Source organism: Aythya marila (genome assembly GCF_965140915.1).
Source record: "Aythya marila genome assembly, chromosome: 4".
Taxonomy (NCBI): Eukaryota; Metazoa; Chordata; class Aves; order Anseriformes; family Anatidae; genus Aythya; species Aythya marila.
In genome coordinates this window covers 27023229-27044300 of record NC_139045.1, presented here as the reverse complement: position 1 = coordinate 27044300, position 21072 = coordinate 27023229, and the positions used below count along the sequence as shown (strand labels likewise).

At 34.5% G+C, this 21072-nt stretch overlaps 1 protein-coding gene across 1 annotated transcript in view; it reads right to left on the bottom strand.

Annotated features, from left to right (window-relative positions):
* Nucleotides 1-21072, bottom strand: part of SPOCK3 (SPARC (osteonectin), cwcv and kazal like domains proteoglycan 3) — a 194705-nt gene that overhangs the window by 88053 nt on the left and 85580 nt on the right. The window lies entirely within an intron of this gene.

Genomic DNA, 21072 nt, shown 5'->3' with positions numbered 1-21072 from the left:
TATAATGTACATTCTAATATTGTCTCAGTCCTCTGATGTCTCTTCCCACACACAAATAAATTGCAAGGCTGCTGGAAGGGAACATGAACATACACTTTCCATTTACAAAGAACTTATATGAGCCTGTCTTCACAACACCACATAATTCAGCAATTAATTTATTATTCCACTTGTTTGCAAACTGTATACTTTAAAAAAAAAAAAAAAAAAGCCTACACAGCCTTTGCAAGAGCTGACATACAATAGCTACAAAACAACAAAGGACACTTTTTCCCACCTTCAGATTCATAAAAATATCGGTAAATGCAATTCTTGTAAACAAGATTTAATAAACAACTTTTTTTTGTTTGTTTAATTTGATTACTTCTAGACTGCTAGAGGAATTGAAATTATCTTTCTTCACTTTTTATCCTGTCTGTTTTAAGGAAGATTAAAAACAACAATGGAGGCTTATGGACTTATCATCATTTCTGATAAACTTATGTATATGCTATTTTCACAACATTGTTGTGAAAAGAATTTCAACAGTAACAAAACCATAAGAAACAGCACCACATCAGGGGCAAAAACCCATTTCTTAGAATGAGAAACGCTACAGTTAATTATATATACAAATAAATCATAACAATGCATTATCATTAAGAGCTTGACCACAATCAAGAAGTTCCACTGACTCTTTTCCTCTACTGCAGACTTCACAATCATGAATTTGTTGTAAACTTCAGAGAACATTTGGACACTTTTCAAACATATTTGGACTTGAGAGATCACCACCAATAATGTAAGCCATCAGTAAATGGCTGAATGTAATACATTATCAGTACACCTGGTGATATGGAATTAGGCCCACAAATATTTTTTTATGATTTTGATTTTCATTTTACAGGGTTCTTTCACCAAACAAACAAACAAACAAAAACAAACAATAATTCTGGTTACAGAAATTACTTTTTAAGTAGTTTCTAATTACAAGGCTTTTCAGAAGGGCTAGGCAATAATTTGCAGTTGTGTTCAGTTCTATTAAAAATTTTAAATTTAAATTTTAAAACCAACCCTATAGGTTTTAGCACAACTTGCATATTAAACATTTCTTCTAAATTTGCTTTTATCAAGATGTGCTGTCCATATGGTATTTGAACTACATGCACATATATCTGTCTGAAAGAAAACCTGAAGTGAATACATACTGAATTGGCAGCTGGAAAAAACAATCATATGGTAATACTTATTTCAGAATTCATGATTAATGCACGTACAGGTCACGTCATGTGTAAAAACTAGTTGATAAAACTGGCAACATGCCTTGTTCAAAGCAAGTATAGAAAAAACAGTATGACATTATTTACAGAAGATTACTTTCATGTCTGACTAAACTGATACCCGTTCGATTGTCATCACCTGCTTTATAACAAGGAAAGGTTTTGCATAACACATTAGGCAACTTGCATACTGCAAAGCTGGAAGAAGGTACCCTTAGACCATCCAATCTGGATTCCTCTGCTAAATCTTAATGCTACTTTGGCAAGCCTGTTGAAAAGTTTGCCTCCAAATAAATTTTCAAACAGTAAGTGCAAAGACTTATTCCTTTTTTCCATGTCAAACAAATATGCATGATGTTCCCTGCTATCTTTCATGATAAGGTACATTTTCTGACCTTTGGCTATTCTTGTAGCTTGTTTCTGAATCCCCTCTAATTCCCAATATTTTTCCTGAATTGCAGGCATTCAAATGGCACAGTGTTGTGGTAGTAGTTCCACTAGAACAACTACAGATAGTACAACTAGCTCTACACTTCATTCAGATCAGTGCATTCCCCCACTAACTAGCAATCTTTAAATTTAGAGACCTCTACACTTCATTCAGATCAGTGCATTCCCCCACTAACTAGCAATCTTTAAATTTAGAGACAACTCAAAACTGACAGTAGTATATGTAATACCAGTCCTATGATTCTACAATCTTCACTGTGGGGAGGGGGGGGGGAAGAGGGTGAAGGAGAAGGATTAGGAGGATAACACATTTAACAGCTTTCTTTCAAGTGGGAGCTCTAAAACACCCAGGCACTGCATCACTACAACATGCCTACATTAGTGTAATAACTCTGAACTTTTCACTATTTTTACCAGTACTCATAATTCCTAATTTGTTCAAATTACATAGCTGGCATTAGCATTTCAGATCCAAATGTCGTACTACAGGCCTATTTAAATAGTTTTTCAGCACTTTCAAATGTGGTGGTTTGTTACAGCATGCTTCTTTCTTATCTTTACAATTTGACACATATACAACATTTATATTAATATGCATTGAGATATACACACACGGACACAAATACATTCAAAACCTGCCCAAGTTCTGTGGCCTTGATTCATTAGTTCCCAGCTTGTGACAATTTCTGAGATTAACAGCAGAACACTATCTCTATTAGTCGTACAAGTCACTGATTTATGGTGAGCCAAGTAGAAGTTGGCTATTTTCCATCACATCCCATCTTTAACTGACAAAATCATGAGACTAAAGGGAAAACTAACACTGAATGGCTGATACCAATGGATGCTGTTTGTGCTTTCCCTTTCTATTCTGCTGCCCGAAACCACCACAAAAAATCCTTAGTTGCCTTCTTCCCCCCCCGTGAAGAGACAATCAAACATGTATTTTAATAATTGACTGGCAAACTGATTCACTGCACTTCTAATCTTTGGATGTTTTCCTGCATTGACATATTTTGATATGCCTTGATTGTTAACTATATCAGCTTTAGTTTTAGCACTTCAACTGAAAAAGGGTACTGCACAAAAATAACTTGTGGAAGTATCCTGAAGTCAGCATGTTCTATTTGAGTCTCTTAGCCCTGAATTTAAAACAAATATATACTGCATTCACTACAGTTGCTGTTTGTGTATCTTTCTCCCTTGTTAATTCATACTGATGGCATTTACACAGTTGTCATGTCTTTTCTCACACCAACTGAGACACGGTCTCAGATAATCCATTTTTAGAGAGTAGAATTTACCTGAAATATTTTTCTGGAAACATCAGTGAAAACATCTTTTTTTTTTTTTTTTTTTTTTTCCTGGAATATGGCAGTGTATTTCATGCTCAGTAGCTTATTTTCTTATGATGTGTATGTAACAGAAGTATTTTGAGCCAATTCCAGAATGAAAGGAGAGGCTTTACGATCTCTGTCTTTCTCTAGATTATATTTAGCAATTCCCAATTCCTTGTGACACCTTTGAAGAGTAAAAAGCCACTTTTCCAAATAATACATTCAAAATACTCATGTTCAGGGATCTGAGTACCCCTTAATTACCTGAGTGGATCAGGGTTCCTTTAGAGTTTCTTTACGGCACAAACCATTGCAGCCATTCATTTTAATGAATGTTCCTTGCTCTGTAACACAGCTTTAAAGCGAGCCTTACACTTTTTTATTTTTATTTTTAAACCCACTTTGTTTTTCTTTCTCTGGTACTTAACTCCATTCATCATTGTGTTCCTTTGCCTGGCTGATGTTGCTCCCACCACCTGACAGTTCAACTTGTTACATCTGCCAGTTTTAGTTAATTGTTCTCCCCACCTCCAGAAATATCACACCTGTTTCACTTCAACAATAATAATAATTTGTGTTTTTTTTTTTTTTTTTTTTTTCTTACATTAATATGCTATATTACACATACCGTGTAAAATAAATGTACCTACCCTGGACACTTGTTTTAATTAAACACCGTTGTACAGTACTCAACTCTCTTACTAGTCTAAATCAGGAGTACTTCTGCTGAACAAGAAAAATATGTAACAAACAGAACCAAGCCTCTCTATATACTATGTACTGCCTGGTGCTGAGGAGCAATAAGGCTTGAAATGAGCCAGCTGTCTCAGTAATTCCAGTGCTAGCATTACTTGTCCTTTATTCTACTGCCAAAATGCATCTTCCTCTAATCATTTCAAAAGCATCAAAATATTGTGCCTGTAGTTATAGATTCTAGGACAGCACACAGACAGAAAACTGACTTATGTGTTGGTCATCAGGATTACACGTAATCTCTGTATGGAATTTAAATAAAAAATGAAATAGTACCACCTTGAACTGGTTTTCCTAGTGTGATTACATTAACTCACTTTTTGCAAAATGATGTTTTCAGATGATGCTGTTAATACAGTGTTAGAAGATCCCTTGCAAGCTGCAAACAAAAACTGTTTTACAGCTCATAAATTTTTATGAGTAAAATCTATGTCTGCATATCAGTGCTTTATGAAACTAAACTTCTATTTTCTGGCACTGGTTAACAGCTATGGCATTTCTATGACAAAGAGAATTCCCTTAGATGATCTAGCTAGCTGTCAGTTTGCTACAGTGCAATATTCCAAGTACTGTCTAGATAGATGGGAGAGTCATATATCAGTCACATATGTATACCTCTTTTCTCACACCCCTGGTGGGAGAGAGAGAGAAGGAGGAAGGGAAGGGAAGGAGAGGGAAGGGAGAGAGAAAGAAATTATTTCATCTTGGAATTATCTTTATGTTAGTATGGTATTTTGGGGATTCATGAATAGTGTGTAATAACATCAAAAAAATCAGAAGATAAAGATGGCCCAGAGGTCTGCTCAGAACAAGTATACAGTAACAAGTAAGATGATAGCACAGCAAAATTTATGGTCAAACTCAAACACAGAGAATCATCTGATGGGTTATACTGAGTTACCATAATGATGTTCTAAAAAAATAAAATAATAAAATAAAATAAAATAAAATAAAATAAAATAAAATAAAATAAAATAAAATAAAATAAAATAAAATAAAATAAAATAAAATAAAATAAAATAAAATAAAATAAAATAAAATAAAATAAAATAAAATAAAATAAAATAAAATAAAATAAAATAAAATAAAATACCTCTAAGAATATTTTCTGGCCTATTACTGAAGACAGGCTAGATTTCTTGTAGGTCAAGAGTGCTTCTCCCCAGATGTCAGATACACTAATTCATCTCTGAGTTGACTACACAGTGAAATTCATGCATATTCATGGCAAGCCCAAAGCACCAAAGAGCACCATCTCTATCACACATTCACTGTGCAACTTGTCTGTGGTCACCCATAATGCCAAATATGTAGAAATTTCCTGAGCAAGTACTAAAATTGTCTTGACAACATCTATGAGCACAAAAAGTCAACTTAGATATGTGTAAAATCTAATTCAACAAAGCACTGTGCCAGCTAAACATACAAAAATAAATAAAAGAGACGGTAACGCATAGACTCTATTTTGACTCATTGAGTCAATTTTTGACACATTGCTTGCAATTCCCCTTTTCTTTAAAATATAATCCTTATATGAAGTTTGAAAGAGTTCCAATAGCTGGTTTTACTTACTAGCATGGTATTGTCATAGATACCCTTTCTATCTCTGGGTATCTACCTGATACCCAGAGATAGAAATATAGTATAGTATACTGCTGTGTTTAGGGGAAGAAAAAAAAAAGTTTAAAACAAAACCCTATTATTTTCACGGGCTTCTATAAATGAAGCTCTTTTTAAAATAAAATATTATTAATGCTGTTGCTTGAAGCAAGAAAATCAAAGACCTTAGATGTGTTTTCTTGTCTGCTAACTCGCACATAGATTTTAAAGATGAAATTTAATACAAAAAAAAAATAGAGAGATCCATAATGAAATTTCTGTGCCAGGATATGAAAGAGAAACTAGTAAGACTGCCAAAATAAGTTTTTACAAACTACTGGAATTTTGTCTCACATTATTTAGTCTAACATGAAAGAAGTTCACTTATGTATGTTGACACTGTATCTCCTATTATATCTTTTTAAAAAATCTTTATTATACAAAGTAAGTTGGTAGCCAATTCTTCTATTGTTGAGAAAGTTAAGGTTCCTATTTTTCTTGATTTTTTTTTTCATTAGTGTGCAAACACATTCTCAGTCTACCTTCTTTCTTCCCTTTTCCTTCCCTAAAATTTTAACGTTGCTTCAAAAAAATGGTATCTACAGGATAATACATAATCTACCTATTCTCCATTCAAGCCTTCATAAAGCATTTCCAACCAGGTCTTATTTCAGGTTTGTAAGTGTGACTGCATGAACATTAATCCATGCTGAAAGTGGAAACAAAGTACTGTGAAAGGGCAAAGTAATACATAAAAATGAAGCAGTTATTTTCCAAGAGATGAGAATATTAAGGAAAACTACAAGGAAAATGTCAAGGGATCAAACCCTAAAGAAACAAAAACATGATCTCAAAGATGAAATAGCAATAATAAATATTTATATTATAATAACAGGAAGAGGATTGTACTCTAGACATAAGGATTTTGTTTAAACTTTGACTTTAGTTCAATACTTCATTCTGCATCATGCAGAATTTGAAAAATTGCCCTAAATATTTTAAAAATTATTTAAGGTCTTCAGAAAAACTGAAGAATAAGGTACCTCAGGCCTCAACTATTTCTCTATTTTGTTGCTTCTATAGGGACTCCCTCTCCATGCAACTGGGGTCCTTGCTGGTGCCCCAACTGGGCAACTCTGGTATTATGCTTGCCAAAACACAACATGTATCCTAAGTTAGCTGCCTAATTTCATCTTCAAAGACATGACTGTAGAAAATAACAAATTCACCACTCCCAGCCTCAGAGCTGAATGCATTTGCAAATACTGTGTTTTAAAAATAAGACAATAAATCCAGATTTTAAGTGTGAAAACTGCAATGTAGCAAGACTGAGAAAGAGGCCACGGTTAAATGAGAAAGTAAACCAGTGATCTACTGAGAGATGACAGAAGTTGAGAGTGCAGTGGGACACAGAAAGCATTTCATAATTTGCTTAGGAAAACAACTGTTGAGTAAAAACAAACAAAAAAAATCACATGATTCTCTGCTTTTAAAACTCTTGAGATCAGACAGTGGTACTTTTTCCTTCTCTATTTCAATTTCTTTTTATTGCTGTTTTTATTGCTTCAAGTATATATAAATAACTGTATCTTTTGGTGTCTGAGTAGCTTTGGAAAAAAAAATATATTGCAGTATCTAATTGGACTACTGTCAAGTGCAGTCTGCTGATCGAATGTAGCACCTCTTTTCAGATAGCAGCCTTACAAAACAACAACAAAAAATTGACCATAAGAAACAGGAAAATCCTACACCTCTTTATTCCCAAGAAGAGGTTGCTGCATGTCAGAAAAATGAGTCGTTGCATCTGTATGCTAGCTAAAAGGCCTGTGCCAGCTATCTACACTAATATCTAAACATTTCTTTTAACCTCAGTGCTGACCAAGAACTCTGCAGGAGTAACATCATGTCAGAATTAAACAGGTCCCTGAAATTTGTTTTGAATCTACCACCTCATGCATGGTTCTTTCATTATGAGAGGGTAAATGAAAACAACTGAGCAATAATTCCAGAAATAAAATCCTATCAGTCGTTCTCATTAATTTACCTTTTTTCTTAGTGCCCATTTTTCAGTGCCTTTTCATCTAGAAGCCTCTCTAGCTCTTTGACCATATTTTTAACAGCTTTGCCTGTTTCTGCTATGTGTATCAAGGTGACCAGAGATAACCAGGACTTAACACAAATAAACTGTGAGACTGCAATCAGAAAATGATTTTGTAACAGATGATTCTCTTTACTGTTCTTAACATTTTGTTTGCTTTTATAACTACTGCATCTACATACCTTTTCCCTGAGTTAGTCATAATGACACTTTGGGCTTGGTTCTCAGTAGAACATAGAGACACTAGTCACTGTAACTTGCATTACCTCATTTTACAATTTGAAGATAGGAGAGGTGAACTAGGGAGCATGAAGGATGCACTGCAGCATAGTTTAAAAACCTCTAGCATTTGTACTTTGAAGGAAATGGTTATATGGTATTGGCCTACTTCTAGAATATGAAAGGGAAGTCAGTTTTCAGGAGATGACTCTAATGTGTGAGATAGGCTCAAGTCACCTCACAAATGCTGATACCGGCAAAAGTTGTAAGAACAAATAAGGAGGACAGAAAGCCCCTATGTCCTATTTTGTAGCTCAGAAGTTTATGACCACCATGACCAAGAGATTGTGATCTAGACCATCTTGCTTGTACATTTGTAACTTTTATAGACTCCAATAGCATGCCCAAAAGATTAAAAATCAATTCTTCATATCCTCAGGTTATCTATTTCCTGTAGTGGTATGCTTATTGCTCTACTCTGCAGCTTAATTAACTCTCATCTAAGATCAGCTTTCATCTTATTTGCTTCGTCTTTGCATCAACAAGTTTTGGCTTAGAGGGGAAACGTTGTTTGGGGTTTACCTGCCTTGGATGTTCAAACATATCACTAAAGGCCTGTCTTTGAAAGTTTTCCTCAGAGGAACTAAACCAGAGAACACTGGGGTCATGGCTACCATGACTGCTGGTTTCCCCAGATACAACTTATTTCCCCTCATCCAGAAACTTTGTCTAGACAGAATTTGAGCATTATTCTGAGGTTCCTGGACATAGATTCTATGGTGCATGCACTATGCAGATGGTCTGTACATGTGCAATAAACCCAAAGCTTCAATGAAATAACCATACAGATGAATTACACATGTAACCACACCATCTCAATTAAGAGAGTAGATCCCAAAGACTAAGGAAGCTTTAGATCAAGTCTTAAATGTACTGTGACTGTAAGAATTTATTATTACTACTACTATACACTTTGCATAACAGTACTTGTATGTATAAAGATAAATACATAAAAGTTCCTATTTGTATGGGTTAAACCTCAAAATGACAAATATTTTTTAGGCAATAAGGATCTGATATAGTATGCATAGTAGCCAGTAGAAGGAAACTTACATCTCAGTTTAATGCTACTCTTTTCTACTAGGAGATTACAACATATTATAAAGAGAACATACTTTTGAAAATTTGGACACATTAAATGGTTCTTGATGCTTGTTTTAAATGAAAGAGAAATACAAAAACTGACCATGCAAAACAAAGCCAGATATTTAGCAACTCCTGATATGTCTTTATTATCACGAAGCACACTGAATTATTTGGTTTCCAAAAGCAGTAGTATGCTTTAATGTAAAGCATCCATACATGCACATACATGCTATGATGACAAACATTTCCAGCTGAAATGTATTTTTTGCCATTGGAAACCTTGAAGGTATTGTTTCTCACAAATGAAAATTAGTGGAATGATTTCTGTTCTCTGAACAGTTTTCCCTACTCAATTTCAAACACCAGTTTGAACACCACTGGTATATAAGCAAAACAACAGATGTATTCTGAGTTTCTAAATACATGTCGTGAAGCAAGACCTTCACATGAAATGAAATGCATTAGTATTGATGTAAGTTGGTAATAAGAACCTAATTATAATCAGAGCTAAATCCACATGAATATTTTTAAACTTATAGAAGAAACCCTCACAAAAAATCATCCGGGAGTTTTATTCTTTCCCATTACAGCTGGGTATTTCAGTAACACTGAAGCACAGAAAAACAAACAAACAAACAAAAATCTCAAATTAGGCACTAATTGATTGTAAAATATTAGTATCAGGCATTTTACAATTGATTACTAAAGAACACTGAAAATTGATAGTGACAACTACTTTATAAAGCACTACAAAAACACAAAAACAGTGCAAGCTTTCTTTTAGGTACGTAATTGTAAGAAGGGATACTGAACAGTTACTGAATTCATTTTGCATGCATTTTCTGATAAAGGAGCATTCCATTACCTTTATTACTTTGTAATATTTCAGGTGTTGACATAAAAGTCCACAGTGAATCTTACTGCTATGGACTACAATTACAACTTGATAGCTAAGGACAGAAAAATCATCTATAAGCACCACCTATAAGCAACCCTCCTAATTTTGTCAAAAGGCAATCTTTTTAAGTATCGGATTTGCAGGAATATTGTGAAGGAAAAGGCCAAAGAAAAATAAAATAAATGCTCATAAACCATTTCTCATTAATGCGACACCACATTGTTTCAGTCACAAGTTGTACACTCTAACAGCAATGCTTTTCTAGATCAGACTTCACATTCATAATTTCTTTCTATGCCCTACTTTTTGAAGAAAAACTTACTGCCATTTAGGAGGTGGTACAGCTGAGTGTGCCTTCAATGACTAGCAAGATGGAAAAAAATACAGAAAGCTAGAGCCCGTTTTCTTGCCTATATACATATATATCCTAACTGATAATCTCATTGCAGAAGTGGAAAGTAGGACATTCCAGATCACTGAAAAACTCATCATGCTGCCTGATTATCCAGTGCATCCTCTTGCCCCCACAGGCCACTGAGAATCTGAACAAGATTAAGGGAGCAGGTACAACACACGTAGGCTTAGGACTTACTAAATTAACTGAAGTCCATCTGCATCATTCTAGAGTTTGACTCCATATTTACATTAAAAAAGACATATCACAGATTTTGAATGGGAATAAATGTTTTGAGATATGTTCTACTAATAAATTAAAAAGTTTTGTTTAGGCTTCCTTTATTTCAAGTTTGTTTTGATCTCCTACAAAACATATATTATGTACCAAGAAAAAAATGAAAAAAAAAATCTTTCAGACTTTTATAGACTGTTTTATTCTGTTTTGTTTTTCCTTAAGCACAGCAAATTTCAAGTCTAGAAGTTTGGCTTCACAAAATTTAAATACTTTACAGGTATCTAAAAACCTTAATAAGCGATAATGCTAACATGGCAAATGTTGGTACTGCAGCATACATTCTTGCCATCTGCATCCATATCTTCCCTTCACATTACCAGAAGCTACTTATAAACTGAGAAAGAATACAATTAGAGGATACTGTTTTCCTCTAGCTGTGTATCCATAACTTCCACCAAAATTTATGGAAGAAACACATTAAAACCAAGGAAAGAGATGTCCTTCACAACACATGTAAAACATGATGTATAGTGTTTTTCCTTCCCAATGTAATGAAACAGCTAGCAACAAAGAAGCTTCACTTTTTTCCTTTAACGTATTAAATTGTGGAGCATATGAAAATCTCAGAAACATTCATATTTTCACCTCGTTTTTTAAGCACATGAAAGTCCAAATTATTTTCTCAACAAGTTCAATTAAGCTATGACTAAGCAATTTCCTTTTTTAGTACCTTGTAGAGTGTAAGTGGGATCACAATGGCATAGCTGTACAATAATTGGATTAATCAAAGGTATATAATGTTAGCATTGTGAATGAAGTAGTGTTGCTCATTAACCTATTACAAAAGAATTACTGTAAATTCAGCCTACGTGCAGCATCACTTCCTGTGCAAACAAACACAGATAATGCAACAAGCTTGAAACACTGCCAAGCTGGCAGACTGGCAGCACAAATTATGCAAAGAAACAGAAAACCTTCAGTAGATTCAATAGAGCTTGGAGCATAAGAATGATTAAGTGTTTCTGTATACAACTACAAATCACAGTAATGAATCAGACCAAGATTTCCATTAAGAGACTTAACTGCACCAGCTGGCCTTTTTCAGCAGCGTTATAATGTAAAATGATGACATCCTAAAAAGCGTTTGCAACTTTCACACAATGTGCCCAAAGCAAATCCTTTGTTTTACTTCAGTTCTTTTGGGAGACCTTTTTTGTAATCATCATAAAAATATGCTGCAGCACCTAAAGATACAGAAAGCCACAAAGCTGTACTGTTTCTTATTCTCTTTTTTTTTTTTTTTTTTTTCTTTTCCCTATTTAAAAGACAGTAAGACTGTTCCAGGTTGTAATTTAAAAATCAAAACAAAGCAAAAATAAACAAACAAAAAAACACCAGAGTTTCTTCCCCACCAGTTCTGAGACTCTTTCAAAACTGTTCGGTTCAGTTCAGGCAACTACAGACTTGCAATTTCAGCTTTTTCATTTTTTTATTTTTAAATCAGAAACTTAATAGGCCTAAACTCAACCCCCCCTATTTTTAATTTTATATATTAATGGAAGAGTAAGGTGCTAACAAACAAATCAGTACATATGAATGAAATAGGAAAAATATTACTTCTTCATAGAAAAGTCTGAAAGTCTCTAACAAACATTCTCTTCATCACTCAATGCATATATGGTTCCACAAGGGGCACAGAGAAAGCCTCCAGCGAGAGTATTTACTGAAAAAGTACTATTGTCACTATACACTGCTCAAACACAGTAGATTTTATTTAAATCATGGTGTACTAATCTACAAGACCTCTTAGTATTTTCAGAAGATTGATTCTCATCTAACAAACTGAACCTTTAAACAATTCTTAAACTTTTTTTTTTTTTTTTTTTTTTTTTGCAAATGGAACAATGCCATTCTGTGTGTTGCAACTACCTCTCAAGCCTAAATGGCATTTTCAGCTTTTTGTACTTTTTCACTTACCATATACTCAGACATATGGGAAACATTTGTGAGCAACCTCAAAATATAAATTTTATTTCTAACCAAGAAGATTATTCCTGAGAATAAGACCTAGATCCTTTGAGATCCTAGAGCCTAAGTATTTTTGAGAATGACTTAAAAAGATCTAGATATTACTGTGGATTAACTCCGATTTTCAAAAGTGATAAAAGCCTCACTGAAACTTAATAACATGTTCCTATCCTGAAAATCTGGCACTCACTAATTGTTATCTCCATATCTGAAAAAAAAAAAAAAAGTCATAGTAAAACATCTGAAATCCCAAAGTCTGATGTTCTGGAAATCAGAACATACACAATACATATGATATGAACAGAACATACATATGATATGAACAGAAAAACAGAAGCAGATATGTGAGTACAGATATATTTCTATTTACATGTGCATGTGTGTGTGTGTGCATAACATATGCATATGCATGCCTCTATGCATGTGCATTCTTACCGAATAGGCATCTCTCATATTTGGAATTACTCACTTTTTATGCCTGGGGACACAATCGCCTCAGCCACGCAGTAGCACAGCATGGAATCAGAAGAGGTTCTGCTTTCATTTTCGCAGTAGAATCAGTGTTACAGTTCTGTAACATTTGAAATTTACTCTGGGCTTCTGCCACATCATCCATCACAGGGAAAGGTTAACCAATCTCATGCTTCAGGGCCCAACACTCATCACTTCAAAACTGAGACAGAACATTTTCTTCATGTTACAACATTAAGGTGAACACAGCTAGGGAAGATGAACTTCATATAAAGAAGCGTTTAGATCAAATTTTCATCTTCCCCATTTCCCATATTCTTCTAAAATACTGTAAGAGGGCAGGAATCCAAGGCAAGATAATGGACTAGATGACCAATGCTTTGAACCAAATCAGAACTTGGAAATGTCATTTAACTCAAAAGCCTAAAGGAAGTTGTAATAAGATTAAGTGTTGGCACAAAAACTATGAGACTACGCAACTAGCTTGCCTTAGTAAATTAGATTAAGTGCTAAAACATTTTTTATTTTTACCATTATTAGCTTCTGTGTTATAATAAAGTGATGTTCTTTCATGTGTTGGTAGTAAAGTCATGTGGTAACTTAAAGACTACACCAACAGGCAGGAATATCAGAAACTTCTGCTAATCACTGAATGCAGGTCCTACTCCACACAAACCTGGGGGCTAGGGAGTAGTTATTCCTAAAACTAACTTCACTCTTTAGAACAAAGTAACAAGTAACAACAGAGGTAGCATTTTACCCAAATGGCACTCATCACGCTCTCCTTAATTTTTAAAATAATAAATTTTATATCACTGGGCCCTCTATACTGCTCATTACCTACCAAGCTCCACATTTTATAGAGGTTCAGTCCACACACTTCTCTGAAACATGCCTTGTAAAGCTCTATTTAAAGAAGAGCAGTTATAGTTTTTTGGTTTAACTTAACTTTAACTGAATGCTTGCTTTTTATGACTCTGTCTATGACTAGTGAATTGTCAGGACTCTTGACTTTAAACTGACTAAGCTTCAAGAACAACTTGGATCAAATGCAAAATTTCCATTTTGGTACTTTGCAGGTAGGACAGAGGTCACTTTGGGAAGAAAATATTGCATAGAAAACCTACTAAAACAGCTGTGTACTGTGGTTGTCCTTTCAACCTTTAGGAAGATCCTTAAGTTTTATATTCAATAGCCATCTACTCTTTTCTTATAAGCTAATACGTAATTCTTATCCCTTTACACACTCTTCAAGGTTTCCATTTCTTGTCAATTTTGTTCCAAAGATCCAAAAAGCTGCACACCTCTATGGCAGGACAATCCTAGTCATCTTATACACATCTTCCCTAAGTTATTAAAACGATGTTTGCATAGGCTGCTATCATAAAGAAAGAAAAAGAAAAAACAAACAAACAAACAAACATATAAAAACAAGATAAAGAAGGAACTGTAAATGAGTGCAATGCATAATATGCAAAGAGAAAGGAAATAAATAATAAAAAAAGTGCTACTCAAGGAATGAGGCAAGTATTTCCATAGAGATTCCCTATACATAAAGATGTTAAAAAAAAGTACTGGAACTAGAATACCTGAATTGTGTTACAGTTGTTTCCTGCTCTTGAAATTAAGAAGTGTTTGGTAAGAAATTGAATAGAAAGACAAAATGTACACAAGTAATAACTGTGGGTCTTTCTGCATTTTAGTTCCATCTTAACAAGTCATGGATGTAACATGGTAGAGAACTGCAATCAATTTATCCTATTGCGTGGAACTGTCATGCTGATCTGCATTTTACAAACAAATCCATAAAAAGTACTGAAGCACTGCAGAACCTTCATAATTGAGGGTGGAAGGGAATGCATAATGTATGGTTGGGAATTCACAAAACAAAGATCTACATTTCCCTAGCAAAATGGCACATTCATTTAATGCACTGATAAATTTAATGCATCCAAGCATTGATGAAGTTAAATTATCCAGTCAAATTTATGCAGCATATTTCTTTAACTTACAGAGGAAGAGAAAGAGATTCTGTTTGATCAGATTCTACTAGGATCAATCAGTGCAAGAATAGTCAATAGGTTAGGTATAACACATCAAGACACTGGTATTTACTAGGAAAATACTTTTGGTTGAAAACTGTCTTCCAATTTTCTCTATTTCCAGAGCTATACACAAAATGTATTTCTAAATGTTATTGAACAAGTCATCATTTCACCAGTTTCTTCTAGCAAACAGTCAATTCTTGGAATGGACTGTGTAATGACTCATTCTCAACTGAATTAACCTCTCTTGGAAATTGTCTCCTGCAGCTGATTTAAGATAAAAGCAAGAAGGAACATCTGAAGCAAATAGATGTTTTTTTCCATGTATAAGCATTAGACGTAAATATTTTTGTTTTCATAAATATGCAGTACCAAAAAAAGAATTTCAGTGAAAGAAATTTAGTTGAATACAAGCTAAAACCGCAGGCACTATCCCATATATATTGTTATATTTAAATTTGCTGCTGAGAGGCAACTGTCACATTTTTCAAGTTTTCTAGAGTCCTGCTTTTTACCTGTAGCTAACTTGCTTGCTTAGAACTTCACCAAGACACTGCATAGTTTAACACAATGGCCTGTGATTCACGGGATATTATTCTTAAGAGAAATGATGTCCTGTCATATTTCAATTGTCCATTTAAAATCTATTTAATAGACTATTTATCAGGATCTGCAAAGTTACAATAGTTTGCTGCTAGACTAACTCTTCCACTTTCCCAAACCCAGTTAGCTATCAGCTTTTCATGGTCTTAAGAGTTCCTAAGTGTTGCAGTATCACTTTCTTTGTTCAAATGAGCAACCACACGTACATGAAGATTTAAGGGTTTACCTTTACTACTCACTGCTCTGAGTATATAGAGAGCACATACTCCATTGTAGGTATTCAATAATATCCATTACCATCTACTGCCCTCTATTTTCACTCACGCCTTTTTATTTCCTGTCCAACTCTCTTCTGGTTTAATATTAAAGTAACTTGTTTCCCCTTCCCCAAGATCACATTTGTGAACTCATTGTTCCCAGCTGTTCTCAGTATAGCAGAATCAAATAATTATCTCTCTTGAAAGTGAAGCAATTGAAAGCTAAAACAAGTAGGCAAATTTCTATTACTATGATGAATATCCCACTTGTAACCATAACATTCACACCACTGTATTCACCATATTGGTAATATTGCATTCTGATATTCTATAAGCTGTGTTTGTAACTGAACCAAAGCATTTCATTATTGCATGTACAGAGACTTTATAGATTCTTTCCCCATAAAGCCAACCATTTAAACAATAAAGATGAATGTGAAAGCATAAAGGGATGGTAAAGGCATCATTTAGGCAAAGAAGAAAAGTTAACACCAATCTCCAGCATTTCAAAGAATCAATGAAAAATTCTATTTCACATCAGACTTGATTTGCTTCTTACACTTTCTAACACAGGCAGCTACTCTTTTCCCACAGCAATCCACATGGAAGCATTTGGATGAATAATATTAACATGTATCCTGCGTGTTTTCCCCTTTAAAACACTTTTTTTTTTTTTTCTCCACAGGACACAGCTAAGAACACAACACATACAGAGCACAGCTTCCAACAAAGTTATGTCCAGCAGATATGCAAATGCAATTACCTGCTGCCAACAAACACTTGGCATCTATAATCATGCCTCAATGATTTCTAAAGCTGTGATACTGCAAACTACACTCACGACCAATGACATACAACACATTTTGACCCTTTTGTCAAAGTTGTTCAGTGTTTACAATACAGGAAGATCTTGCATCAGGATTATGTGGCTTTGTAGAAGCTTGCTAGAAGAGGACTTGCCATCTTAGCAGAAAAGGAAACAAGCCCTGTGTGCAACACCTCAGGACTGAGGGGAAACATTATCTCTGCTGCCATAGAAATTGAAGAAATAGCAAACCATAGGCTTGCCTGACCCCCACGCAATGAAAAGAACAGTGAGATAGAGTGGCTGGTTTTGAAACCCTGCAAAGGCAAGCATACTGCAGCAAACATCATCTCCCACTCATGTAAGTTAAGGAAAGTGATTCTGCAGGGTCATACTGAAGCTTTCTGTCACATGTTCAAATGCATAATCAAGAGAGGGAGAATGCCTGTAGAAAAACATTGCGGTGAGCTGCAAAGTCAGAACTGCAATTTGAGAACTAGCAAATATTGAGAAGACTAATAATTTCCAGTTTGTGTATTAAGGTTTCACTATTTTTAATATTTTCCATTCAAATATTTGCCTTTCTGCTAAGTTTACAAGCAAAATTGCTTCTGTTGTCAGCCTTACTAAAAATATCATATTTTACATCTTGATTTGTTGTTAAGAATGATTAAAGCTCAATTACAAAAAAGTTAAAACATGAAATTGTAATTCTTGCACTTGATTTGTGACATTTCATTAAAATAATCATGAAATATTTAAGAACTTACTTTAAGTAATCTCCCCCATTTGAATAAAATATAAATGAAGATTATATAAAGCAATTACAAGCAATTTTTAAAGTAAAATATAGGCATTTGATTTTAAAATAGTTCCCCCTCTGCATATTATCATGAAACTGTTTGTGTGATTAAATACTCTTAACAACAAGAAGGAAAGTATATGTATCTATTCTACTAACATAATCAGGAACCAAGGAATCTAAATGCACCCTTTATATATATATAAAAAAAAAAAAAAAAGTAAAAGAAGTAAGCCTTACCTAAGTGCATAAGCTTCTCAGTATTTTTATGTCTGCCTCTTTCCTTCAGAGATACTGTAGCAACAAAAGCACTGTTACTAGGTCACACCAGGTGATGTTCAACAGTCTCTGCCTTTATCAGGAACCAGCCTTTAAGCATCCCATACAGACATCATTTCAACCCAAAACTGCTCAGGCAGTTTAAACTGTTTAAGGAAGATCATGGCAGAAGTTGAATATTCTGATATACTGGAAGGAAAAATGTCTCACCTTAGACATCTTCAAGTAAATAGACTTTTCTTTATTAAAAATACTCTTTAGAAATTATTTTGTAAATGTTGTGACTATTCTATTTAATACAGCAAATCTGATAAAAGTGTTGAACTACAGCTAGAGAAATACTCTTTGACAAACTCTGAAACTGAAGCAAAGCAGCACAATGCAGAATGCCATGATAACCTCCTGAGCTCACCAAAACTGGTCACCTCAAAAGGGATTTTCTGAATGGTTGCAGTTTTCTGCATCAACACCACTTCAGTCAGTGACAACAGCTATCTATTCACAGAAAAATAACTTACCGCTACCCTATAAAAGAGAGGGGAGCAGTAAGTTTCTACATGTTCAGACCTGTCTTGATGGGGTGAGGGAAGAGGTATCCTGAAAGATAACCTGGAAGTCCCATTGAGATCTATAGAAAAACACTCACTGTCATCCCCAAATTCTACAAGCATTTCCAAGCTATAGTGCCAAATTTAGCGCACCAACTGATGCGCACATCCAATGTCCAGAACTACTAACTGTACAAACTGTTTCAAGAAAACTTACTTCCTGAGCAACCAGCAAGAGGTCTTCTCATTCTCTTCCTCACACAGCTTCAGGTCTCCACAGCTCTACAAAACATGCTTCCTAGAACTGGGGTGCAACTTACAGATCAAAGCTAATCACCAGCAGACACCAGTTTCTCAAGCTGCCACTTACATGCACTGACATCCTTCCTCCTCTTCCCATCACACTGCAGAACAAGCATACCTGAATCATGCAAGAGAGCACAGTCTAATACCAACTGAAATACTTCTGAAACCACAGGCTGAGTCAGTACTAAGTATCGCCACATTAATTAAACCAGTTGGACCATGCCACATCATATCGCTAACACCCTTCCAAAACGCTGGGATATCTACTACTCATCACATGCTTCACTGCAATACTTTAAGCAAGCTATACAAGGTTACAATCACTTGGAAATTGTGCTGTAGAGACTTAAAAAAACAACCAAACAAAAAAAATGGGACAGCACAGTCAGATAAATGTATTCAATAGTAGAATATCCAAGCATAAGCATATTTACTGCAAGTCATTTTTTTAATAAAACAACAAGAAAAATTATTACAGTGAATTTGCTATTGGATACAGTTATCAACCTCCCCTGATTATCAACCTCTCTGCCTATGATATTACCTTAAAGAGTGACAAAATTATTTTACAGAAATTTCTGAACGAAGAAATACTGCTGCTTTGAAACAGTGCTTTTAATAATGGAAAATTTAGCTTTTAACTAAGTCAGAGAGTTTCAACTCAATGACTCTTCAGAATAATCTATTCAGTTATATCAGTGTATCTCAGGTTTCTATCCCAGAGGTAGCCCAAAGGTGCTCATCAACCTTTCACTTGTCTTGGAGGTATGCAGTCTCCTCTTCCCTGACTTTCTCTTGAGCATAACCTTTGCCACTTTATCAGTTCACATGTTTAAAACTAATTTTCCAGTGTAGGTTTCTTTAGAATAATTTCAGGAACATCTACATAGCAAATATGACCAAATGGAAAACTATTGGCATACTGCCTATAAAGAGTTCTCAGTAATCCATTAAAAAAGCCTCAACTATTTTCCAGGAGACACCCCCCAATTGCTTAGAAAAATAATTAAATCAGATATTATTTAAATTATCAGATCTTTGAAGAACACCACATGCACACATACAGAGGAAGTGAAGTGGTGAAAGAAAATTATTTGCATGAAATTTTGTGAAGATTTAATCCCATTATATCATATACACACAGTGGATATATTAGAAATGGACAAAGGTAGGTAATACAACCTGGTGGCTGATAATCTAACAATCCTTTGGGAAATTAAAAAAAAAAAAAAAAAAAAACAAACACAGTTGGCTATGTTGACAATCAATATGCAAATTGTAGGTATTAGTTAAGGGATAAAACAAAAGTTAAGGACAAAGAAGTTAACAGAGGAAAAAAGATTAGTAGACAACACTGCTTGTGAATATGCCACCCATATTCTTGTGCCACCACATTACAAAAAAAGTCAAAGACTGCATTAGAAAGAAGGCACAAAGCAATTGATTTCTCCTTGAGGCTAATACCCTGGGGGAACAGGGATATCTACATTTGGAAATCCTTGGCCTGGTTTGCCTACTTGATAAGTAGGCAGAGAATTGCTTAACCTAGCTTACAAGACTAGACTTGGAGTGCTTATTACAAGGGTTAATCATCAAGTTGTCATTTCAAAGTTTTCCATTATGAGATTGTGCTATATTCAGAGAGGCTTTGCCCCGTAAAATATTACCTTTCAAAAAGAGTGCCAGGGACTGTGGGAGGAATAATACAGGTATGAAGGCAGATGTCAATACATTTATTAATTCAACCACTATATGCAGTTTCATCTAGACTAAAAAGTTTTCAGTCTTTACCTGCTGCACATATACTTAAAGTAGAGGTGTCATTTTTTCCACTGTTTTCAATGATCTGTCTAATATCTCCTCAGAAATTTTGAACAATTGTGTTGTCTTTTCACAGTCTACACTGACATATTCCCAGCAGTTCACATGCAGCTGAAATTATATATACCTGGCTTTGTCTGATAATAATTGTTTCGACTTATTATACATAATACCTTATCAAACCAAAATGACTAGCTCTACCCTGAGATTATTTGATAGAAACAGCATAACTCTACAAATAAGTTTTTGTTAATTATCTGCAGCTACAGATCTAGGATAATTTAAGCTTTTAATTTCACTATGTACTATCTTGCTCATTTGAAAAAGACAGGTGTATTTAAACATAACTAGCCACAAGGAAGAACATTCCTTATATCATTGCAGTACTGGCTCTCTAAAAAGTTCAAAATTATCTTTTTACATTACACAAGAAAGACGCTGTTTTCCTTAGCTCTTTTCAGCCCCTACTGAGCAAGAAACTATCAAATATTTAGTTCAATCATAATACTGAAGTTTAGTGATACTGAGGCTCTATCCTTTCTACTGTGCTCTGTTTCCCACAATGAGGCATGAAAAAATGTACAATTTGAAGTCAAAAATGCAACTTGACTTTACCCCCGAGCAAACAATAATCTCATGATTCAACTAAGGGTAGCGTTCAGGCCTCCTACCTATGCATTATCTGCCCCAGATAAAACCAGAGGAGTGCAAAAAATT